This window comes from Montipora capricornis, chromosome 4 (assembly GCF_036669925.1).
Source record: "Montipora capricornis isolate CH-2021 chromosome 4, ASM3666992v2, whole genome shotgun sequence".
NCBI classification, from domain to species: Eukaryota; Metazoa; Cnidaria; class Anthozoa; order Scleractinia; family Acroporidae; genus Montipora; species Montipora capricornis.
The window spans coordinates 20965834-20973999 of NC_090886.1; the positions used below are offsets into that span (position 1 = coordinate 20965834).

Below are 8166 nucleotides of genomic sequence, written 5' to 3' on the forward strand. Positions count from 1 at the left end.
CGAATTCGCTTTTCATCTGTCTCATCTTCGGCAACCGGTATTTGTTTGTATTCTGTTACAAAATCCCAGCCATGCAAATTTGCAAGCACTATAGGTTTCATTCTCATGGCAATGGCATTCTTACCTCCCTCTAAGGCGCAGCTTCCACAAGTTTACCAGAGTGAAGCGCATCCACAGCAGAATCAATATAGCTGGCTACTTTTTCCTGATGCTGGTACTGCTCTTCGTTCCCTTTATATTTAAATGTGTGTCGAGCGAAATTTTCAAGGCGAATTTTCTTAACTGCGAAGTTGATGGATTCGTCGTTCTGACGATCAAGCTCGTCCTTGAATGAAGCGAGCTCCGCAGAAAGAAAGTTTTTTAGCTCCGAAATAGCCGGCAAAGGCGCAGTAGGAGGCTGAGAAGGATCAGCGCTAACACCAGAAAGCATAGCTTGTATTTCTGGACTCACCAACAAGCTAAGTTACAGTTCTTGGTGGCTGTCCAGAAGGCGAACGTCTTCCTCAATCGAATGCAACGTATTTCAGGTTTTCTAACTAATATAAAGTTAGGATACAGTTCTTGGTGGCTGTCCAGAAGGCAAGACAGTGAAAACTAGAAATTCCACTTTTTATACCAAATAATTAGCATATAATATATGCAGTTACATAATCATGAACAAAAGTAAATACGAAACAATTGTTCAAAATATGTGAAGCCTTATTTCAGAAACAATGTGAGAACCTTGAATTATAGTAATGCTACGAACCGTAAGGAACACGCTTTCCAACTACTCTTTGTTCCGTTGGAAAGCATTACTCCGAATACTGCCAGCTAGGCGTGATTGGTAAAATCTAGCTTGCGAGGGCCTGTCCGGGAGTTGAACCCGGGACCTCTCGCACCCTAAGCGAGAATCATGCCACTAGACCAACAGGCCGAAAACAGTCCTGTAGTGGATGGACAGGGACGCAATTTACTGTCACACGCCATGAGAAAGAAAAGAAATAACCGAGTGCTTTGGTCCATGTGAGGCTTGAACTCACGACCTTGGCGTCATCAGCACCACGCTCTGCCAACTGAGCTAATGGACCAGGTGGAATCAACGAATGGTGTGGTTTGTGATTTCAAAACGCGTCCAACACAATACAAGGTAACTCTCCTGTAAGTTTTGACTAAATCTTCCGTGGTCGATACAAATCATTGGTTTGATAAATTTCACGTATAGAGATATTAACTGTTTACAAAGAATTCTTTTGATTTTTAAATATTGCCAAGCCCTGAAACAAAGAACCGTTGTGTCGACAGGCAATAGATGATCTCTTGGTGGCACATCAATGACAATAGGTGACGTAACTGTGGGTATAGGCCATTTCCGAGTTCATGTCTGCCTCCTCTTTAAAGAGAGTCTAAGTGCGAAGTTTTTCTTATAAAAATTAGTTTTCATTCATATGTAAAGTAGAACTAATTAGAATCACAAAAAACTTTGCACTTACACTCGCTTTAAAGAGGAGGCGGATATGAACTCGGAAATGGTCTATTGCCAGATAATGGTGGATTGTTATCCAGTGGGTTGTGTGGAGACTGGATATGCTGGATATGCTGTGGCTTTGGCTAACTTGCTCACCAGGTCATTTTCTCTGTCTTCGTAATGTTTGAGCAAGCAGCCTTGCACGTTTCAGATTCTTTGCTTTGAAGGCAGCCACTGGTCACATAACCGCAAAATCATCCTCTCTCCCCGGCGGGGAATCGAACCCCGGTCTCCCGCGTGACAGGCGGGGATACTATCCACTATACTACCGAGGAAATACACGATGTTTAGCCAAGGCTTGAAAGGCGTGTTCACTTTGACACACGAATCGCGAACTTGCGCCGAAGAACACTCATGATGGAACCACGGAACCGCCATGTTTGGCACACTGGATGGCAATGTGTGAGGGATGCAGTCGGTCATTTCTGAACATAATTTACGCAAGCTAAGTGTTTTTTTGAATCTTAGTTCCTTCTAGTAGCGTTTCTTCTCTGCCGGAATCAAAATTGAAACGTTGGATTCCTTGAAACTTGAACCTCCTTGAAGTAACTGAATGGGCTTCGGCGTCTTGGAAAAAAAACTATCACTTGCCTAGTTTGAGTCCCAATAGATAGAAGTGGTGAGGGAATTCTGTGCACATTCTTCACTTGGAGCCAAATTGACGTTTTTTTGAAGGCTGAATGACGGAGGAACTGAACAAGACTGGCAAGAGATCTTCTTGAAAAATATGCTTAAGACCTTCATTAATTTTTGCCGAAAATAGGGCATGCGATTTCTTGCAGGGTCAGTGTTTCTTGAGGCTATCCTTCAAGCCCAGGTGTAAGAAAGTGTGCTTTTAATTCTTTGTTCCTTCTAGTAGCGTTTCTTCTCTGCCGGAATCAAAATTGAAACGTTGGACTCGCGAAACGACGTGCATGAATTACTAGCAGACGTGTCATTGCGATCTTTAACGATCCTTTACTGACTAAGAGACGTTGTAATGGGGAATTAGCTCAAATGGTAGAGCGCCCGCTTAGCATGCGGGAGGTACCGGGATCAATGCCCGGATTCTCCACGTGCGATCAAATTTGGCCAATGTTCCGAGCTCAAACAATCTCAAGCTGACTTTTTCTTGGGCTTGGCACAACCATGCTGGTCTTGTGAATAACATAGTTGGTCAGAGCGCTTGTTTTGTGAACAGGACGTCATGGCCTCAAGTCCAATTGGCGCCTAAGCGTTACTTTCTGACACATCTTTCCGTGTAACACGGTGAAAAACCACCTGTTTTCCGTGTCATGACATTTGTTTTTGAAGTAACTGAACGGACGTCGGCGTCTTGGAGCTAAAAATCACTTGCCTAGTTTGAGTCCCAATAGATGGAAGTGGTGAGAGAATTCTGTGCACATTCTTGACTTGCAGCCAAATTGACGTTTTTTTGAAGGCTGAATGACGGAGGAACTGAACAAGACTGGCAAGAGATCTTCTTGAAAAATGTGCGTAAGGCCTTCATTAATTTTTGCCGAAAATAGGGCATGCAATTTCTTGCAGGGTCAGTGTTTCGTGCGTCTATCCTTCAAGCACAGGTGTAAGAAAGTGCTTGGAAGTGAGAAGTAAAAACTTGTGAGCCTTTCTTCGTCGTCGAGAAGAAGTGTTTAAACAGAAGGAGATCAAAGTTTTGGGTAAACCAACGATGGGCCTCTGCCAATATCATATATACCCACAGTTGGAATTGTCAGCTTCTTATGGCAAACCCATTCAACGAGTTGGCTGAAGGCCATTTTGCAAAGAGTGAAAGCTCCGAATACTGCCAGCTAGGCGTGATTGGTAAAATCTAGCTTGCGAGGGCTTGTCCGAGAGTTGAACCTGGGACCTCTTGCACCCTAAGCGAGAATCATGCCACTAGACCAACAGGCCGAAAACAGTCCTGTAGTGGATGGACAGGGACGCAATTTACTGTCACACGCCATGAGAAAGAAAAGAAATAACCGAGTGCTTTGGTCCATGTGAGGCTCGAACTCACGACCTTGGCGTTATCAGCACCACGCTCTGCCAACTGAGCTAATGGACCAGGTGGAATCAACGAATGGTGTGGTTTGTGATTTCAAAACGCGTCCAACACAATACAAGGTAACTCTCCTGTAAGTTTTGACTAAATCTTCCGTGGTCGATACAAATCATTGGTTTGATAAATTTCACGTATAGAGATATTAACTGTTTACAAAGAATTCTTTTGATTTTTAAATATTGCCAAGCCCTGAAACAAAGAACCGTTGTGTCGACAGGCAATAGATGATCTCTTGGTGGCACATCAATGACAATAGGTGACGTAACTGTGGGTATAGGCCATTTCCGAGTTCATGTCTGCCTCCTCTTTAAAGAGAGTCTAAGTGCGAAGTTTTTCTTATAAAAATTAGTTTTCATTCATATGTAAAGTAGAATTAATTAGAATCACAAGAAACTTTGCACTTACACTCGCTTTAAAGAGGAGGCGGATATGAACTCGGAAATGGTCTATTGCCAGATAATGGTGGATTGTTATCCAGTGGGTTGTGTGGAGACTGGATATGCTGGATATGCTGTGGCTTTGGCTAACTTGCTCACCAGGTCATTTTCTCTGTCTTCGTAATGTTTGAGCAAGCAGCCTTGCACGTTTCAGATTCTTTGCTTTGAAGGCAGCCACTGGTCACATAACACAAAATCATCCTCTCTCCCCGGCGGGGACTAGAACCCCGGTCTCCCGCGTGACAGGCGGGGATACTATCCACTATACTACCGAGGACATACACGATGTTTAGCCAAGGCTTGAAAGGCGTTCACTTTGACACACGAATCGCGAACTTGCGCCGAAGAACACTCATGATGGAACCACGGAACCGCCATGTTTGGCACACTGGATGGCAATGTGTGAGGGATGCAGTCGGTCATTTCTGAACATAATTTACGCAAGCTAAGTGTTTTTTTGAATCTTAGTTCCTTCTAGTAGCGTTTCTTCTCTGCCGGAATCAAAATTGAAACGTTGGATTCCTTGAAACTTGAACCTCCTTGAAGTAACTGAATGGGCTTCGGCGTCTTGGAAAAAAAACTATCACTTGCCTAGTTTGAGTCCCAATAGATAGAAGTGGTGAGGGAATTCTGTGCACATTCTTCACTTGGAGCCAAATTGACGTTTTTTTGAAGGCTGAATGACGGAGGAACTGAACAAGACTGGCAAGAGATCTTCTTGAAAAATATGCTTAAGACCTTCATTAATTTTTGCCGAAAATAGGGCATGCGATTTCTTGCAGGGTCAGTGTTTCGTGAGGCTATCCTTCAAGCCCAGGTGTAAGAAAGTGTGCTTTTAATTCTTTGTTCCTTCTAGTAGCGTTTCTTCTCTGCCGGAATCAAAATTGAAACGTTGGACTCGCGAAACGACGTGCATGAATTACTAGCAGACGTGTCATTGCGATCTTTAACGATCCTTTACTGACTAAGAGACGTTGTAATGGGGAATTAGCTCAAATGGTAGAGCGCCCGCTTAGCATGCGGGAGGTACCGGGATCAATGCCCGGATTCTCCACGTGCGATCAAATTTGGCCAATGTTCCGAGCTCAAACAATCTCAAGCTGACTTTTTCTTGGGCTTGGCACAACCATGCTGGTCTTGTGAATAACATAGTTGGTCAGAGCGCTTGTTTTGTGAACAGGACGTCATGGCCTCAAGTCCAATTGGCGCCTAATCGTTACTTTCTGACACATCCTTCCTTGTAACACGGTGACAAACCACCTGTTTTCCGTGTCATGACATTTGTTTTGAAGTAACTGAACGGACGTCGGCGTCTTGGAGCTAAAAATCACTTGCCTAGTTTGAGTCCTAATAGATGGAAGTGGTGAGGGAATTCTGTGCACATTCTTGACTTGCTGCCAAATTGACGTTTTTTTGAAGGCTGAATGACGGAGGAACTGAACAAGACTGGCAAGAGATCTTCTTGAAAAATGTGCGTAAGACCTTCATTAATTTTTGCCGAAAATAGGGCATGCAATTTCTTGCAGGGTCAGTGTTTCGTGCGTCTATCCTTCAAGCACAGGTGTAAGAAAGTGCTTGGAAGTGAGAAGTAAAAACTTGTGAGCCTTTCTTCGTCGTCGAGAAGAAGTGTTTAAACAGAAGGAGATCAAAGTTTTGGGTAAACCAACGATGGGCCTCTGCCAATATCATATATACCCACAGTTGGAATTGTCAGCTTCTTATGGCAAACCCATTCAACGAGTTGGCTGAAGGCCATTTTGCAAAGAGTGAAAGCTCCGAATACTGCCAGCTAGGCGTGATTGGTAAAATCTAGCTTGCGAGGGCCTGTCCGGGAGTTGAACCCGGGACCTCTCGCACCCTAAGCGAGAATCATGCCACTAGACCAACAGGCCGAAAACAGTCCTGTAGTGGATGGACAGGGACGCAATTTACTGTCACACGCCATGAGAAAGAAAAGAAATAACCGAGTGCTTTGGTCCATGTGAGGCTCGAACTCACGACCTTGGCGTTATCAGCACCACGCTCTGCCAACTGAGCTAATGGACCAGGTGGAATCAACGAATGGTGTGGTTTGTGATTTCAAAACGCGTCCAACACAATACAAGGTAACTCTCCTGTAAGTTTTGACTAAATCTTCCGTGGTCGATACAAATCATTGGTTTGATAAATTTCACGTATAGAGATATTAACTGTTTATAAAGAATTCTTTTGATTTTTAAATATTGCCAAGCCCTGAACAAAGAACCGTTGTGTCGACAGGCAATAGATGATCTCTTGGTGGCACATCAATGACAATAGGTGACGTAACTGTGGGTATAGGCCATTTCCGAGTTCATGTCTCCCTCCTCTTTAAAGAGAGTCTAAGTGCGAAGTTTTTCTTATAAAAATTAGTTTTCATTCATATAAAGTAGAACTAATTAGAATCACAAGAAACTTTGCACTTACACTCGCTTTAAAGAGGAGGCGGATATGAACTCGGAAATGGTCTATTGCCAGATAATGGTGGATTGTTATCCAGTGGGTTGTGTGGAGACTGGATATGCTGGATATGCTGTGGCTTTGGCTAACTTGCTCACCAGGTCATTTTCTCTGTCTTCGTAATGTTTGAGCAAGCAGCCTTGCACGTTTCAGATTCTTTGCTTTGAAGGCAGCCACTGGTCACATAACACAAAATCATCCTCTCTCCCCGGCGGGGAATCGAACCCCGGACTCCCGCTTTACAGGCGTGGATACAATCAACTATACTACCGAGGAAATACACGATATATAGTCAAGTCTTGAAAGGCGTGTACACTTAGACACACGAATCGCGAACTTGCGCCGAAGAACACTCATGATGGAACCACGGAACCGCCATGTTTGGCACACTGGATGGCAATGTGTGAGGGATGCAGTCGGTCATTTCTGAACATAATTTACGCAAGCTAAGTGTTTTTTTTGAATCTTAGTTCCTTCTAGTAGCGTTTCTTCTCTGCCGGAATCAAAATTGAAACGTTGGATTCCTTGAAACTTGAACCTCCTTGAAGTAACTGAATGGGCTTCGGCGTCTTGGAAAAAAAACTATCACTTGCCTAGTTTGAGTCCCAATAGATAGAAGTGGTGAGGGAATTCTGTGCACATTCTTCACTTGGAGCCAAATTGACGTTTTTTTGAAGGCTGAATGACGGAGGAACTGAACAAGACTGGCAAGAGATCTTCTTGAAAAATATGCTTAAGACCTTCATTAATTTTTGCCGAAAATAGGGCATGCGATTTCTTGCAGGGTCAGTGTTTCGTGAGGCTATCCTTCAAGCCCAGGTGTAAGAAAGTGTGCTTTTAATTCTTTGTTCCTTCTAGTAGCGTTTCTTCTCTGCCGGAATCAAAATTGAAACGTTGGACTCGCGAAACGACGTGCATGAATTACTAGCAGACGTGTCATTGCGATCTTTAACGATCCTTTACTGACTAAGAGACGTTGTAATGGGGAATTAGCTCAAATGGTAGAGCGCCCGCTTAGCATGCGGAGGTACCGGGATCAATGCCCGGATTCTCCACGTGCGATCAAATTTGGCCAATGTTCCGAGCTCAAACAATCTCAAGCTGACTTTTTCTTGGGCTTGGCACAACCATGCTGGTCTTGTGAATAACATAGTTGGTCAGAGCGCTTGTTTTGTGAACAGGACGTCATGGCCTCAAGTCCAATTGGCGCCTAAGCGTTACTTTCTGACACATCTTTCCGTGTAACACGGTGACAAACCACCTGTTTTCCGTGTCATGACATTTGTTTTTGAAGTAACTGAACGGACGTCGGCGTCTTGGAGCTAAAAATCACTTGCCTAGTTTGAGTCCCAATAGATGGAAGTGGTGAGGGAATTCTGTGCACATTCTTGACTTGCAGCCAAATTGACGTTTTTTTGAAGGCTGAATGACGGAGGAACTGAACAAGACTGGCAAGAGATCTTCTTGAAAAATGTGCGTAAGGCCTTCATTAATTTTTTGCCGAAATAGGCATGCAATTTCTTGCAGGGTCAGTGTTTCGTGCGTCTATCCTTCAAGCACAGGTGTAAGAAAGTGCTTGGAAGTGAGAAGTAAAAACTTGTGAGCCTTTCTTCGTCGTCGAGAAGAAGTGTTAAACAGAAGGAGATCAAAGTTTTGGGTAAACCAACGATGGGCCTCTGCCAATATCATATATACCCACA

At 43.8% G+C, this 8166-nt stretch overlaps 9 non-coding genes across 9 annotated transcripts; 2 read left to right on the plus strand and 7 right to left on the minus strand.

The window, feature by feature from the left end:
- Positions 1 to 844: 844 nt before the first annotated feature.
- On the minus strand, positions 845 to 916 carry Trnap-agg (transfer RNA proline (anticodon AGG)). Its single transcript has one exon. It is a non-coding gene; the product is annotated as a tRNA-Pro (tRNA).
- Positions 917 to 997: 81 nt separating this feature from the next.
- Trnai-gau (transfer RNA isoleucine (anticodon GAU)) lies at positions 998 to 1070 on the minus strand. The gene has a single exon. It is a non-coding gene; the product is annotated as a tRNA-Ile (tRNA).
- A 640-nt stretch (positions 1071 to 1710) lies between these two features.
- On the minus strand, positions 1711 to 1782 carry Trnad-guc (transfer RNA aspartic acid (anticodon GUC)). The gene has a single exon. It is a non-coding gene; the product is annotated as a tRNA-Asp (tRNA).
- Positions 1783 to 2488: 706 nt separating this feature from the next.
- Positions 2489 to 2561, plus strand: Trnaa-agc (transfer RNA alanine (anticodon AGC)). The gene has a single exon. It is a non-coding gene; the product is annotated as a tRNA-Ala (tRNA).
- A 920-nt stretch (positions 2562 to 3481) lies between these two features.
- Positions 3482 to 3554, minus strand: Trnai-gau (transfer RNA isoleucine (anticodon GAU)). Its single transcript has one exon. It is a non-coding gene; the product is annotated as a tRNA-Ile (tRNA).
- Positions 3555 to 4193: 639 nt separating this feature from the next.
- Positions 4194 to 4265, minus strand: Trnad-guc (transfer RNA aspartic acid (anticodon GUC)). Its single transcript has one exon. It is a non-coding gene; the product is annotated as a tRNA-Asp (tRNA).
- A 704-nt stretch (positions 4266 to 4969) lies between these two features.
- On the plus strand, positions 4970 to 5042 carry Trnaa-agc (transfer RNA alanine (anticodon AGC)). Its single transcript has one exon. It is a non-coding gene; the product is annotated as a tRNA-Ala (tRNA).
- A 766-nt stretch (positions 5043 to 5808) lies between these two features.
- On the minus strand, positions 5809 to 5880 carry Trnap-agg (transfer RNA proline (anticodon AGG)). Its single transcript has one exon. It is a non-coding gene; the product is annotated as a tRNA-Pro (tRNA).
- An 81-nt stretch (positions 5881 to 5961) lies between these two features.
- On the minus strand, positions 5962 to 6034 carry Trnai-gau (transfer RNA isoleucine (anticodon GAU)). The gene has a single exon. It is a non-coding gene; the product is annotated as a tRNA-Ile (tRNA).
- Between the last annotated feature and the right edge of the window lie 2132 nt (positions 6035 to 8166).